Consider the following 17,579-nt stretch of genomic DNA (forward strand, 5'->3'; position numbering starts at 1 on the left):
TCATACTGCAGCGGTGGTGCTGGGTGGTACTGTGGTGGAGCAAGCTCGTGCTGGGGTGGCTCGGGATCCGTTTGCTATAGCGGTGGCTCAACCCGTGGTAGTGCGGGAGGTTCGGGTAATTCCCTTCTCTCCTCTCGACCTTACTAGACGGCCATGATCCTTTATAACATCTCAAATATTATGTCCACATCTTCCCGAAGTGAATCATCCTGGGCTGCTCGATTTAGTGGGGGTCTTCCTCTCCTCATTTCTCTGCACCTGCATTTCACAAGGAAGAGTCTGAGGAACCTGGCTCTGATACCAACTGTAACGGCCCCGGAAATAAAAATATGAAATGTATGTATTAAAAAGTTCTAAGTGCGGAAGCAAAATAAAAATTCTGATTTACATCCCTTACACAATAATCATAAACGTATTCAACGCATGAAAGAATAAGCTAATTAAAGGAAATACTCGAAATGAAAACTATAAATAGAACTATAAAATCTTTAGGCGTCTAATTCACCGTCTTCCTGTGGAATAGACTCGGGAACCACGTCTTCCTGATCTGAAATAGTTAAGTAAGGAATGAGATACACTAGTCCAGTAAAGATATCACACTATCTCACTGCCACGGAAGTAAAGGTTGGTAGAAAATAAAAATGACCAATGGAGCATAATTTATAACAAACTCATTTATTAATAATAAAAACCTTTACTGTCCAGTTACCTCGGTGAGATTCATAAAAATAACATATGAAAACAATAACATTATAACCATCATAAAATCATATACAATTTGTAACATAACACATGTTATACTTTTGTACTTCAATAATCAGGCAACAAATTTTCTCTTTTACCAGCCTACTAGTATCCATGGGGATCCATAGAGAGTCCCCGCTACACAGGAACCATTAACATTCATAACTTAATTTCAGGGCCGTCCCCATACCCCGTTCGGTATGGGCGCCTAAAAACTATAAACTGCAATACCCCGTCCGGTATGAGGGTGAAACGAGCCGTCCCCATACCCCGTCCGGTATGGGCGCCAAAACATAAACCTCAATACCCCGTCCGGTATGAGGGTAAAACGGGTCGTCCCGATATCCCGTCCAGTATGGGCGCTAAAAACACATAAGGTCTTCATACCCCGTTCGATATGAGAGACCATGTTTCAGGTAGGGTTCCCTACGAACCCGGTCCGTCCACCATCTCCCAGGATATCTAGTCAGGTTGTCCACATTATCCATTTATCAATTCACATAACTTTTTTTCATTTTCTTTGGCCTCAATTATCAAATCAAACATAAACACGTAAACTAGTAATGAACACCAAACAACCAACACAACATCGGGTTCACCATAATTCAAACCATAATTCATGCATATGAAACCATAAAATAAACACATCAGATACCATACTGCATTTAAAACTATAAAATAGATCAAACAACAACTGACCGACAAATACATCAGATTTGGGCTCCATTAGCAACCTTAAGCAATTATACACATCCATTAATTCACGAAAATACTGTTTTATCATTTATTGAACTTTAATACCGTGATAGGAAAATAGGGTGAGAAATCCTTACTTGTTTCGGCGTCTGAAATCGGGTTCACACTGCGCCTACGGGCAGTCCCTAGATTCCCTGAATTTTTTTCCCGGAAACTGAAACATGCTTCCAGTACCTGCACGTGTCCCCCAAAAAATCCCAAATCAGACCCGGGGCCCTTTCGGCCAATATCGAAATTCCGGCACGGCGACTCCGCCGTACTCTAGCGAAGGCACCGCCGCCCACGGTAGAGATCCACCTCGGGTTGGTCGTTTTCGACCGAATTCGGCCAAACTTGCATTAGTTCCTGCAATAAAACAACCCTAGGGCCCTCGGTGGGCCAAAAATTCACGAAAAACTGAGAGTTACCGGCGACGGAGCTCTCGGGTGCGGTGACTTCTCCGGTGCGAGTCGGAATTTGATGTTTTGCTTCGATCAACCTATAGAAAAAAGGACGGTGATCTCAGCGATGTAAAAATTACATCGAACGGGAATCGGGAAGGGCCTCATCGGAGGCAAAAACTGAGGGAAGCTGCGGCAGTGCCGCTGGACTTCGGCGGTGTTTTTCGGCCGATTGGCCGGTGGTTTGGCTCCGATTTGGCCATAGACGGATTTAGTATCGAAAAATGAGCAAAGGGGAGAAAATTTATCTCGTTTGACGGTCGGAAAATCCTTCGGTGCGGCGGCGAGTTGCGGTGACCGGCTCCTTAGGTGACTGGTTGTTCTTCTTCTCCGGCGAGGGTATTGGCGGCTAGGGTTTGGGGTTGGGTGTGGGTGAGTTTATTTATAACCTTCCCCTTTTAATCTCAGCCGTCCATCACGATTTAATCTAGGCCGTCTGATCGCGATTAAAATGAGAATAAATCTGTGTCGTCCATCGCAAACTCATGACCAGGAGTTGGCAGCCATTATCTTTGCCTTAAAGATATGGCCTCATTATTTATTTGGTCATACCTTTAAAATTTACACTGATTATAAAAGTTTAAAGTACATCTTTTCGCAGAGGGAGTTGAACATGAGACAGTGACTGCAAGATCATCTACCATCCCAGTAGAATGAATGTAGTCGTTGATGCACTGAGCCAAAAAGAGTCTGCAGTGTTGGCCCAAATCATGACCTCCAGTTGGAAGTTAGTAGATGCTATGCAGGCACTCCATCTCAACTACTATGGCAACGGTACCTATCTCGCTTATATATGAGATTTGCTTGATCTTTTCATGAAAATTTGAGATGCTCAATTCATAGACTAAGAAATCACTAAAAATTTTAGTAAGTTCTCTTCTAACGAGTTTCTTTATTTTAGACTCTCAGATGATGGGTTATGTAGATTTTAGGACCGGATTTAGGTCCCTATCACTGTCAGGACAGATGTTATCAAGGCTGTCCGTGCCTCTAATCTGTCCATCCACCCCGGGAGTACCGAGATATACCGGGACTTGAAGCATCAATACTGGTGGCCGAAAATGAAAAAGGACATTGTTGACTATGTCTCTCATTGCCTTACTTGCCAGTGAGTTAAAACAAAACACCAGAGACCCGACAGTTTGTTACAGGGCCTCCCGATTTCATAATTGAAATGGGAGCATGTAACCATGGATTTTATCACCGAACTACCCAAGACCTATTCTGGTTGTAATGCTATTTAGGTCATCATTGACAGATTAACCAAAACTGTTCATTTCCTGCCCATCAGGATCACTTACTCCACCAGCAAATTAATCTGCCTTTATGTCGATGAAATTGTTCAAATTCATGATGTTCTCTCATCCATTGTGTCTCATCGAGACCATCGATTACTTTTGGGATAGCTTTCAGGAAGTACTTAGGTCTAGATTGTACTAAAAAACTGATTATCATCCCAAAACTAATAATTAGTTTGAATACATTATCCATGACATTAGAAGATATGTTGCGTGCTTGCGTACTCGACTTTGGTGATAACTGGTATAAGTATCTTTCCCTGTGTGAATTTGCTTATAATAATAGTTATCATTTTAGTATTGGCATGACTCCATATGAAGCCTTGTATGGTAGGCCCTGCCATTCTCCCACTTGTTAGAGCGAAGTTGAAAACTAGTGTCATTTGGGACCAGACTTTATCCAAGAGACTATTGAGAAGGTTGCGATCATCCGTAGGAATTTGGCTACTACCTAGAGTCTCTAGAAGAGTTACGTTACTAATCCTAGAAGACTCCTGGAATTCGCCATTGAAGACCAAGTCTTCCTTAAATTTTTCTCCTACGAGGAAAAAAATACGGTTCGAGAAAAGAGAAAAGTTGAGCTCCCATTAGATAGGACCTTTCCAGATCGTGGAGCATATTGGACCCGTGGCATACCGCCTTCCTCTAACTTGAAAGTTTGTGGGTCTACATGATGTTTTCTACATCTCTATGCTTAAATGGTACCACACTGACCCTTCTCATATCATTCATCACTATGAGACGCAAGTACAAGCCGATATGACTTATAAGGAATGCACGTCCCATTCGCACCAGGCACAGGGTCGGTCTACGCGCGCGTCTTATCGTGCGCAGGTATGCAAGTTCGCACACATCACATCGCACACGGCCAAGGCCAAGCACTGCGCACCTGTGCGCGTGTCATTTGCGTAGTAGGTCTACACAGATAGGCCTGCTCGCAGCGCCCTGTGCACTGTAGGCCCTGTACGCAGCAGGGTAAGCCGACACCTGCAGTGCACAGTCGGCCTGGTAAGGCACACTACTACCTCGGGTAGTGTGACATCGCCCCATTGGGCACCGTGCGCTACCTTCAATGTGCTGCCGTCATCTATGGAGGATTCTTTCTCCGTTTTTCATGTCTCCGTCGCATTGCGTCGTGTCAAATCGCTCATCTTCCACTCAACTCTCTCTCTCCTTACCGAATTTTGCCACTTTGTGCAAATCCAACAATCTCCATTTGCTAAAAATAGGCACCCATTTATTCCATTTCCTCATCACTTCCATTTCATTCTTTCATGCTCCAAGAGCTTAGAGAGAGAGAGGGAGTGATCTATAGAGAGAAGGAGAAAAGAAGAAGAAAAATGTGTAGAAAAGCTTTGAGGTTTCGGTAAGGAATTTAGTATTTCCTTAAACATCTTAAGGAGCATTTCTAGAAAAATAAAAAATTATAAAGTTTGTGTTTTGTGCTCGTATGTTTATGTTATATAGTTCCAATAAAGTGATTTATTCTTGATTTCAAGCATGTTATGTGATTTATAGGCATTTGATTATTTACATGTAAATTAAATTAATATGGTGATATTTGTCTGAAAAAATATTTAAAAGAAAAAAGAGAAAAGAAAAGGGGAATAAGCCTGAATGGTCCGAAAAATATATGTAGATATATTGACATGCATAATGCATCAAGTGTCTCATTATACTTTTTATCTATGAGGGACTTTTGTTTATCCCACCCCCATCTGCTCTGGAAAGACATGAGAGAATGCTCCCTGTGGATGATGGCGTACCCTCTGACGAGAGTGGCGATGTGAATATCTATTAGAGCTTATCTTGACTAAATACTATCGTGGCTATAAAATATCTGATAAGACCACTGTAGTTGGTACGACTGTGATCATAGATCATACCATGATTTGGCAAGACAAAAATGTATTTGAGCAAATTACAGTTATATATCTGATCTGATCATTCCACATGGGTAGTTGGAAATCCATATTTGCCCTCAGAGATGGAAGTCAGAACGACTTTGCGAAGTATGACACGAAAATCTGAGCATTTCATGATTTGTTTGATTTTCTCTATTGTTGAATATGATTTTTATTTAATTATTGTGACTATAATATGATGTTTCTTAAAATTATTTTCATAAAGGAAGATAAGACCCCAACGTGCCCTGATGATAAGCAGTAATGACATTATTATTTACTTTTAAAATCTTATGATGTTATTTAAATACTATTTTTTTTACTGAGTATATGAAACTCACCCGTTTCATGCCTCCCCCTCCCCTAGATGAGGAAGATAGTGGGAACCAACCGCTGACCTACCCCTTGAAGTATATGAGGATCCTATGGATCCACAAACCTTGAGTTCATGACTTGTTCTGCACTCTGATGAGTCCAATCGCATAGTGAAAGAAGTGGTCCTTTTGTATTTTGATATTTTATATTTTGTTACTTCTAGACTTAGTTATGTATGTGTAATTGGAACTCATATATTTTAATAAATGATTTGAAATAATTTACTCTGTTGCATACAAATTTTATCATGCACTCGTAATATGTTTCTATATCTGGCACCCTTATGCTTTAATCTACATTGGGGATATCACACACTGTATACGTACACACAGTATATGTTTATAGATAATACATATATTTTTATTCATATATAAGGTATATATAAATATGTATATTACTTATACCATGTATATATATAAGGCATATAAATATTGTAATTAATTTGGGGGATCAAATTTTTTTTGAAGCAGGGAAGATATTGTAACACCCTGTTGCCTAAATTAAATAAATCTTTAGTTTATACTTTGGAGAATTTATTTATGCATTAAGGATATTTTAAAATTTAAAAGGGACCTTAAGAATATTAAAAATTAAGAAGGAACCATAAAAATTAATAAAGTTTTGAAAAGGGACTAAACTAAAAAAAAATTAAAATTTTTGTCATTTTGTGATTAAACAAGAATCCTAATAAATAAAACTATGAGATTTAGGGCCATTCTGAAGTTTCAAAACTAGGGCCACATCACATACTGATGCATCTGCAGGCCAATTAGGCAAGTACGTGTGTCGACCACACAAGCAGGGACCAAACAAGTGTTAGGTCACGCCTTGCAACGGTATTCTGATTGAATGACTTTGATTGAAGCTGTTGATTGGATAGTTCTTGTGGAAGGGTTGTCGAACAACTGAAATCAAAGATATTAATCGCACAGTCACCAAGGGATATGGAAGCGAATGATCATGATGTTAGGTTAAGAAGATCCAATGACTAGCGTGATGAATGGCTTATATATGCATAGAAGAAATGATCTGACGGTCAGGACTCAATATAGAGGGGAAAAGCCCATTTTGCTAAAAATGAACCCCGATCCAACTGCCCTCATATTATCAAGCACGCATTTATCAAATAGTCCAGGACTTTTTTATGGATAAACATGAAAAAATTTCTCCTCCCTTGTCGAACCCATTTCTCAACAGAGAAGAGAGAGAGAGAGAGAGAGAGAGGGAAACTATCAAGAAAGAGAGTGGAAGCTGCACAAGGTTGTGTCGCCTGCTAGAAAAGAAAAACTGACGCTTGTAATCGTTTTCTTCATCCTTTATTCGTCACCTATGCTATTTTAACCATTTTTAATCTCTAAATTCTTACTCTCTAAAGGTTAAACCAAGAAAGACCCATCCTTTGAAACACCGTGAAGCCCAACCATTTTCCCGTTTAGGATAAGCTAAGGGTACCATCTACTAATTATTTTTAATCAGTTTATCGAAGTAAATACTTAATAAACTAACTTTGTGCGTAGTTTTCAAATTAAGATATCATGCAGGTTCACCGACAAGGCCTATTACTCGATTTTAATTTCTTTTTATTTAAATTTTTTTTGTGATTCTTTTGTATAGTAAATTACAGTAGCTTAGTGTTATAAGACTAAATACTGAGAGGGAAATGGTGATGATATAACTGAAATATAATTATGAAATTAATAAATTATTCCCTATTTGACATCCCGGTACCCAATGGGGCAATGGTGTCCGATAACATAATAGATATGAGTGCATAAAAGAATGATACAGCGGAAGAAAAGTCATTCCTTACAAAAATTTGGTCTTCAAATATATCTTAGGCCAACAAGTTGGCTGACAAAATATACACAACGCTTGTTCTAGCTACTTCTTTCATTATAAAACAATTGTTCATCATAGTACAATCATTATATGTACTCAAGTGTCTACTACAGATCTGCGAATGGATCCAAACAATCTTTAACAACTGCTCAGGGAGTGATTCTTTACTTTCCTCATCGTCTGGGAAAACGAATTTGGGTGAGTTCCATAAAACTCAATAAGGGAAATAATATTTAAACTATGCAGCTAAAGTTTCAAAGGTTATTTATTTTTAAAATGTGTCATTACCTTTACAATCAATGAACTTACCGTTGGGGATCGTCTCATAATAGGTTCATTTAAAATATCATAAAAAACATTCACTTTTAATTAATTAAAATACATTTTGAATATTAGCTTCAAACATAAGTAATAAAACATAACAGTGAGAAACGTAGCAGAAACCAGTAGAACCAATAATAACATGGCATGACATAACAGAACAATGAAAAACATATTCAAATTTATAAACAATCTAAGCATGGATAACAAATCAATAGTCTTAGCTCAACAATCAAATGGTTTGATTTAATTATGCATCTAAAGTTTCAAAGGTTATTTATTTTTAAAACGTGTCGTTACCTTTACAATCAATGAACTTACTGTTTGGGTCGTCTCACAATAGGTTCATTTAAAATATTGTCAAAAACGTTCACTTTTAATTAATTAAAATACATTTTGAACATTAGTTTCAAACATAAGTAATAAAACATAACAGTGAGAAACATAGCAGAAACCAGTAGAACCAACAATAACATGGCATGACATAACGGAACAATGAAAAACATATTCAAATTTATAACCAATCTAAGCATGGATAACAAATCAATAGTCTTAGCTCGATAGTCAAATGGTTTGATTTAATTATGGATTTTACAGATCTTCCTGCAAAATCATTTTAACTACCGCTATGAATGGGAACAGTTCAGTTCGATATAGTAAAGTAGTTGAAAATTATGATCATGGCGGTACTTCATCACTGTGGCCCCTACAACCAGTTGCGATCCACTCTCCTCAAAGAGAATGTTAATTCCATTCACAGGGAGTAGTTCACCAACAATCAGTAGCAATTATATTCGGTCACTCCTCAATGATAATGGTTAAGTAGATTTCAATCTTTCCACTTTTTCTATCGGTTCAAAATCACAGTCAAATTTATAATCCAAATCATTCATTTTAACCCATAAGGCCCGTCCTTGAATCCTAATACCTACCTATTTCCTAACCATTTTGAATTACTAAAATCCTACCATTGAGTTGGTACCAAACCAAGGTCCACTAAACAACCCAGACCCTGTGAGGTCCACTGGCTAACCTGGGCCAACAAAGTCCAACACCTAATCCATATCTATGGGGGGTCCAATAACCAAACTCGGCGTATTTAGGCCCACCAACCCATATTGGCTATCAGGCTACCTTATCAAGCCAAGACCCAATTAGGTAACCCTCTCGACCATCACCCAAAGGTGAGGTAGAAGGCCCAGCTCGCATACACAACGTACTATTCAAAAAAATTTCTTCCATTTCCAAGACTCAATTTAAGCATGCACTTTCATGTCCACACAAACGTTAAAGACAAAACACTCAAAATCCATCAAACACTCGACAAAATACTTGTTGACTACAAGGAAGTGAGTTGATTTGGTCACTTTGACAATGAAGACCCAAATAACATTGTGATATGAACTAGTCCTTAGTAGTCCCATGACAAACTCCATAGTCACATGCTCCTATGTCCACTCCAGAATGGGGAGATACAGCAGGAGACCATTGGGTATCTAATGTTCTGTCTTGACCTGTTGGCAAGTGAGACATATGAAGATAAAATCAACTATATCCTTTTTCATACCTGGCTACCAAAAATGATGCTTCAAATCCTGATACATCTTCGTGCTTCTTAGAAGAATAGCCAACTTAGATGCATGAGCTTCCTTCAGAACATCCAACCTAAACTCGAGGCCATTAGGTACCCATAATTAATCTCGAAATCTGAAGGTTCCACAGTGGAACATTCTGAAGTCATGAGATTCCTCTGATGCAAACTTATTTGCTTATTTCGAAATCTTGGGATCCGTAGACCTAGCTTCCTAGATTCTCTAGATGAGAGTGGGATGGATCCAAATTTGGGAATGGTATGCTCCCTCACCATAATGGTTCAATCGGAAACATTAAATCGTTTAAAGCATTCTTTAGTTAGAAACCATCATCTATGTCAACATTTTTTCTGTTAAAGGCATCCCCGAACACATTACCCTTACCTAGGTCATATAAATTCTTGCAGTCGTAGTCCTCTAAAAGGTCCATCCAAAGCTTATGTCTCATGTTTAGTTCATTTTGAGAGAATAAGTACTTCAAAATTTTATAATTGGTGTAGATCTCAAAAGTTTGATCATACAAATAATGACGTCATATCTTGAGAGTGAAGATTATGGCGGCTAGCTCAAGGTCGTGAGTGGAGTTGCTCCGTTCATGCGGCTTCAGTTGCTTCAAACCATAAGCTACTACTCGACCATATTGTATGAGCATACATCCCAGACCAATGTGAGATGCATCATAATAAACCTGAAATTGACCAATATTGTCAAGAAGAATCAACACTGGGACGGTGGTAAGTCGACGCTTGAGTTTGACAAACTTTCTTCAAAACTGGGGTCCTTGTAGCGAACAACATTCTTCCTGATAAGGTGGGTCAAAGGAGCTGTAATGCAAAAAAAAAAAAAAAACCAATGAAGCGACGATAATATCCTGCTAAGCACAAAAAGCTATGGACTTCAATGACATTGATTAACAAACTCTAATTAATCATTACCTTGACCTTTGAGGGATCCATAAACACACCATCATTAGAAACAACATGACCAAGAAAAGAGATCTAATCCAACTAGAGAGTACTTACTGAACTTAGCATATAACTTGTACCATCTATGTAATACCCAAATTAATTTTAATGTAATTTAAATTAATTTATGAATATAATTTTTTTAATTTTTGAATTTTAATTTAACGTAAAAATGAAGAAAAAAGGGTAAAAATTTGGGTTATAGGGATATTTTTGAAAAAAAAAATCAGAAAATAGGGGTTAAAACGTAATTTAAAAAAGTTGTACTGCGTAGGATGCCCAATTAGCAGCCTCGACGAACCAGAACATGCTATGTGGCAAGGGACGCTGACGTAGTGCCATGTGGGAGGCCGTGCAGGCGATCCATACGAAATTCTTCCACCATTGTAATCATCATTTCCTTCTCTACAGGTTGATCGAAGTAAAACACTCAACCGCAAAGGTGAGCCGGTAGAGCCGCCGTATGTGTGTTTCATTTTTTTATTTTTTTTGGCCAATTGAGGCCCTTCAACATGTTTTCTCGTAGAAATTGATGCAAAATCAGCTAAAAATAGCCGACCCGAGGCAAACCGCCGTCGCCCGTTGCTGGAGCACGGTAGAGCCGCCATGCCAAAATTTCAGAATTGGCCGCAAAGGGGTGCTGACATTGATTTTGGATTTTTTTGGATATTTGTAGGTACTTGTAGCACATTTTAATCCCCGAAAAAAAATTCAGAAAACCTGGGAACCGTCAGTAGGTGTAGTCAACAAGTTTAGCATTTCGGGCATCAATTTGAGTAAGAATCCGTCACCTTATTCTCTATTATGGAATTGAAGTTAAATTAACAATAATACGGTCTTTTTTGAAATTTAAAAAATATCCATAATTAATTACAGGTTACTAATTGAGCCAGAACCGGAAATTCTTCACTATTGATTAATTTTACAGTTTGAATGCATGATAATATATGATTGATCGATTTTATAGTTTTGAATGCATGTATTATTTATTTTATGTGATTATGATTGAATTGAGAAACTAGAGATTAAAGGTAAATGGAAAACTGTGTGATTAAGTGAATGGATGAAACGACAGCCTTATTTGATATCTTGGGAGATGGCAGACGAATCGGGTGCATAGAAAATCCTACCGTGAACGTTGCCTCATATCGGATGGGGTATCGAGACTTAGTAATTTAGCGCTCATACAGGACGTGGTATAGAAACGGTCCGTTTTACCCTCATACCGAACGGGGTATTGAGCTTTAGTAATTTGACACTCATATTATGCGGGGTATGGGGACGATCTGTTAATTAGAAATGTTAAAAGGAAGGGTTCACACATTGTGGGGACATCCCTATAAACCTCCATAGATACCAGTAGGCTGATAAAAGAGAAAATTGTTGTTCCAACCAATTGCATATGAAATCATGAGATGTGTTATATTTTTGTCTATATAAGCTATTTTGTAAATCTTGTTACGGTAAGTAGACGGTAAATAATTTTATTTATGATAAACAATTTTAGTAAATTAAGAGCTCCATTAGTTTTTTTATTATTTTTACCAATTTTCATTTGTGTTGGTAAGTAGTGTGATATTCTTGTTGGGCTAGTGTAGCTCATTTCTTTATTAACTATTTCAGATTAAGAGGACTAGGATCCAGAGCTCGATCGACAAGAGGGTTGCAAGTAGGATGTCAATTTTATTTATTTTCTAATTTTTTCTTTAATTTCTCGTATTTCTCTCAAAATAGTCATTCCTGTAGCCCTACTTGGTACTTTAAATCATTGTGTAAGGAATGTAAATCCTAACTATTTATTTTGCTTCCGCGCTAAATTTATAATTTATTTCCTTTAGAATTTTCAGGGCCATTTTTTTTTGGAACCATTCCTTACACAAAATTCTTAGGAACTACAAAAATAATGAATTATTACTCAACCGTTCCTTGTGAAATGTAGGTACAGATTGATGAGGAGAGGAAGGACCCCACTAAATCGAGCAGCCTGGGAGGGTTTACTTCGAGAGGATGTTGACCAGTTATTTGAGATACTAGAGAGACTCATCGCTTCCCAGCAGGCCTGGGAGAAAATGAGGGAGCTACCTGACCCTCCCCCCGGCCATAGGTTGAGCCATCCTTGTAGCGAGAGGATCCCGAGCTACCCCTGTACGACCCTGCTCCTCCATAGTACCACCCAGCATCACCACAGTATGATACGGTGCTCCAGCTACAGTACCATCCGACACCACCACAGTATGGCCTGATGCCCCAACCGCATCACCTGGCACCACCACAATACAATCTAGTGCCTCTACCGTATTATCTAGTGCCACTGCAGGGCTATACAGTCAATCCTCAGAACAGTCTAGTCCCTCTTCCACAGGACCCAGCTCCTCCCATGATGGACCCAGACTACATCGAAAGGTATAAAAGATTAAACTCATCTACTTTTATAGGGGGATCCTCCTTTAAAGAGGCCAAGTACTGGTTAGCTGAGACAAAGAAGGCCTTCACGACTATTGGGGTGATTCCCGAACAGAAAGTCATTCTTGCTACCTACATACTGGTCGGAGAGGCAGGCCACTGGTGGCAATTCAAGCAAGCCACCCTGTCCTTTCCAATCACTTGAAAATAGTTCCTGATAGCCTTTCATCCAAAGTACCTTTCGGAGTATCTCTGACATCTGAAGTAGATGGAGTTTGCACACTTGATTCAGGGGGACATGACTTTATCAGAATATCCTCGAAAGTTTCTAGAATTGGGGCAGTATTCCCCTGAGAGCATGATGGATGAAGGCAGGAAGACAAGAAAGTTCGAGTGGGGTCTCTATCCTGAGATCAGACAGCAATTATATGTGTTCGAACTCCATACCTACACGGTTGTTCTGGCAAAGGCAAAGTTAGTAGAGAGGAACCTTCGCACTTTCCCTCCAGCAGTAGGGAACCTCAGGCCCTCAGCTCCACACTGCAGACCAGTACCTACTGCACATGTTCAACAGAACAAGAGACCCAGGCTGATGACTCAAGTTCCCCCTCAAATTTCTGCGGCAGGACGCGGTACGACCTATCAGTACTGTGGCAAGGATCATGGAGACCGACCCTGTTATTGCCTCAACAACACATGCCGCATATGTGGTAGCGTCCAACATTATATAAGCGAGTGCCCAAGGAACCAGACCAAACCTCCTATTCAGGGTAGGGCTTACAACCTCACTCAACAGGATACAGAAGCCAACTCAGACATGGTACAGGGTACGTACACTATCTGTAACCATCGTGCTCATGTTTTGATTGATACAGGTGCATCGCATTCATTTGTTTCACATATTTTTGCATCAAATTTAAATATATTACCTGAAAAACTTGATTCTGTATTGTTTGTGTCTACTCTTGGGAGTATGATACTATTGGGGGGAGGTCCCATACAGAGCTGTGTCATAGATATAGCAGATAGAAAATTGAGTGTGGACCTAATAAAAATTGACACGGGGGACTTTGATATAATTTTAGGAATGAACTGACTAGTAGTGTATTACACCACCGTAGATTGTTTTTGCAAAAAAAGTTGTATTCAACCCTCCTAATGAGGAGTCATTTACAAATTAATAAAATTCTTTAACATTTGTTTCCCTCATGGAAAATTATCTTATTATCAAGTACTTTAATCTGGCTATTTTCTCTAACTAGGCAAACTCAAGAAAAAAATTTGTATTCAAGAGATTTCAGTAGTTCGAGACTTTCTATATGTGGTCCCAGATGAACTACCTGGACTGCTAGTGGATAGAGAAGTTGAATTCACCATAAACCTTCATCCAGGCACCCAACCTATTTCGGTTGCTCCTTACTGCATGAGTCGTGTTGAGATAGAGGAAATAAGGAAACAGATCACTGAATTGCATGACAGTATTTTCATCTGACACAGTGTGTCCCCTTGGGGTGCTGGAGTCACATTTGCAAGAGAGAGAGATGGGATGTTGAGGTTATGTATTGACTATAGAGGTCTGAACAGGATCACGATCAAGAACAAGTACCCTTTCCCTAAGATCAATGACATTTTTTATCAGTTGTAGGGTGTCCAGGTCTTCTCCAAGATAGACCTACATTTAGGTTATCATTAGGTAAAGATCAGGGCAGAAGACATTATCAAAACAACCTTTTGAACCAAGTACGGACACTATAAGTTTCCAGCCATGCCATTTAGACTAACCAACGCATCAGCCATCTTCATGGACTTGATGAACAGAATTTTTCGACAATTCCTATATCAGTTTGTCATTGTGTTCATCGATGATATCTTGGTCTATTCAAAAAGCTGAAAGGAACACGCTCATCATCTGACTTAAGTGTTTCTATTTCTTAGAGAGAAGAAACTGTATGCAAAGTTGATAAGTTTAGGTTCTGACTTGAGCAGACTACCTTCCTGGGGCACATCATACCAAAAGATGGACTGTTAGTGGACCCTGAAAAAGTTGAAGCATTGCTCGGCTGGAAAAAATTGACCCTGGTTAAGGAGATCCATAACTTTCTAAGGATGGTAGATTATTATTGCAGATTTGTGGAAGAGTTTTCTAGCATACCTGTTCCTCTGACTCAGCTCACAAAGAAGAACGCCAAGTTTGAGTGGAACGAGGACTGTAAAAGAAGTTTTTTAGAACTAAAGAAACAGTTGACTACTGCACTTGTGTCAGCCTTGCCAGGCGGATCGAGTGGATATACAGTTTATAGTGATGTCTCCTACCTACGGTTGGGTTGTATTTTCATGCAGCATAGGAAGGTCATAGCCTATGGATCCAGATAGTAGAAGTCATGAGAAAAACTACCTCACCCATGACTTAGAACTTGCCGCAATTATCCACGCCTTGAAGACTTTGCGCAATTAGTTGTATGGGGAGACCTTTAAGATCTATACCGATCATAAGAGCTTGAAATACATATTCACTCAAAAGGATCTCAACATGCGTCAAAGAATGTGGATAGAACTCCTAAAGGATTATGATTGCAATATTTTATATCACCCGAGTAAGGGTAATGTGGTAGCCGACGCACTCAGCAGGAAAAGTGCAAGTATATTAGCTCACTTGATGGTTTCAAAATGCAGGGTAATAGGGGCCACACAACAGGTACGACTTCAGGACCTAAATAGAGTCACATGTTTGGACCACCTGATTGTTCAACCTGAATTGATCCAAAGAATAAAAGAAGCTCAGTCCGTCGGTTCCACCTTAGCAGCCCTCAAGAAAAATGTAGAACAATGAGTTAATTCAGAATTTTGAGTCTCTACCGATGGGTTGCTTAGATTTTAGGATAGGGTGTATGTTTCAGGTGACAGTGAGTTGAAAAGGAACATCATGACAGAGGCCCATGGCTCAAATTTTGCCATGCATCCCAGAAGTACCAAGATGTATCAAAGTATGCAACTCCGATTTTAGTGGAACGGGATGAAAGAGATGTCGCTGACTTTGTTTCTAAGTGTTTGGTATATTAGTAGGTCAAGGCAGAGTATCAACACCTATGTGGGCTACTTCAACCATTACCAATTTCAGAGTGAAAGTAGAAACATATCACCATGGATTTCATGATAGGATTGCCTAGGGCACGCTCAGAACATAATGTCATCTGGATAATTGTTGACCAGCTTACCAAGTCTTTCCACTTCTTGGTCATCAGAATGACCGACCCCTTGGACAAGTTAGCAAGAATGTATATCCGGGAGATAGTCAGATTACATGGAGTGCCAGTGACAATAGTATTCGACAAGGACCCCAGGTTCACTTCTTGGTTCTGATCTAGCTTTCAGCAAGCCATGGGAACGAAACTGTCCCTTAGTACTGCATTCCACCCTTAGACCGATGGACAGTCAGAAAGGATGATCCACACTCTCAAAGATATGCTCTAAGCTTATGTTATTGACTTCAGGGACCATTGGGATGACCATCTACTCCTGATAGATTTCGACTACAACAATAGCTATGAAACAAGTATTGGTATGGGTCCGTATGAGGCGTTGTATGACTGCCAATGCAGATCGTTGATATGTTAGAAAGAAGTGAGTGATAGGAAACTGTTCGACTCAGATCTCGTATAAGAGACTATAGCCAAAATAGTTAAGATAAGGAAGAACAATTAGATGACTTAGAGTAGGCAGAAGAGTTATGCGGACACCCAAAAGAGCGATTTATAATTTGAGAAAGGCGATCAGGTGTTCCTTAAGGTCACTCTTTTTAAAAGAATCTGTAGGTTTGCCAAGAGGGAAAAGCTAAATCCCCGGTTTATTGCACCATTCGAAATCTAGACAGAATTGGCACCGCTGCCTACAGACTGGCATTGCCTCCAGAACTTTTCAGGGCCCATAATGTGTTTTATGTGTCCATGCTACGCAATTAAAACTCGGACCCCTCTCACGTCTTAGCCCACAAACATCTTCTCCTCCAAGAGGATCTGTCCTACGAGGTAGTACTAGTCGACATCATGGACTGAAAGAGCAGAATACTCCGCAACCAAAAAATTTTATTTGTTAAGGTCCTATGGCAAAGTCATACACTAGGAGAGGCCACATGGAAGCTAGAATCAGACTTCAGAGCTAAATATCTCCAACTCTTTGATTGAGTGAGAGAGAGATAAATTTGAGGGATCAAATTTCTTTTAAGTGAGGGGAGAGTTGTAATACCCAAATTAATTTAAATTAATTTATTAATATAACTTTTTTAATTTTTAAATTTTAATTTAATGTAAAAATAAAGAAAAATCAGTGAAAGATGAAATTAAAAAAAAATTGAAAAAAAAAGGGTGTAAATTTGGGTTCTGGTGGTATTTTTAAAAGAAAAATTAGAAATTGGAGGTGAAAACACAATTTAAAAAAGTTGTATCACGTAGGATGTCCGATCAGCAGCCTCGACGAATCCGCGTGGCAAGGGACGCTGATGCGGTGCCATGCCGGAGGCCACGAGGGCGATCCGTATGCCCGTGATCAGATGGCCTAGATTCACTCCCATGCGCACGGACGGCCCAGATTCACTCCCACGCGCACGGACGGCCCCAGATGCGTTCCCACCCCAAACGCGATCGGACAGTTAGATTTAAATGCGATCAACGTTCCAGATTCACTCCCTATTTAATCGCAATCGGACGGTCCAGATCAAAAGTGATGGAGTGTACAGATTATAAGGAAACGCATATAAATAACCCTCTTCACACCAAACCCTAATCCTAGCCGCCAGACACCCTTACCGGAGAAGAAGACCCAGCCGTCAGGAAGGGAAGCTGCCGTCACCCGCCATCGCGCTGGAGGCAATTCCGACCGCCAAAAGAGATAAAACATTTCTCCTTTGCTCGGAATTTAATTTTAAACACCTCCATGACCAAATCGG

This window comes from Carica papaya, chromosome 2, assembly GCF_054855325.1.
Source record: "Carica papaya isolate Zhongbai chromosome 2, ASM5485532v1, whole genome shotgun sequence".
NCBI classification, from domain to species: domain Eukaryota; kingdom Viridiplantae; phylum Streptophyta; class Magnoliopsida; order Brassicales; family Caricaceae; genus Carica; species Carica papaya.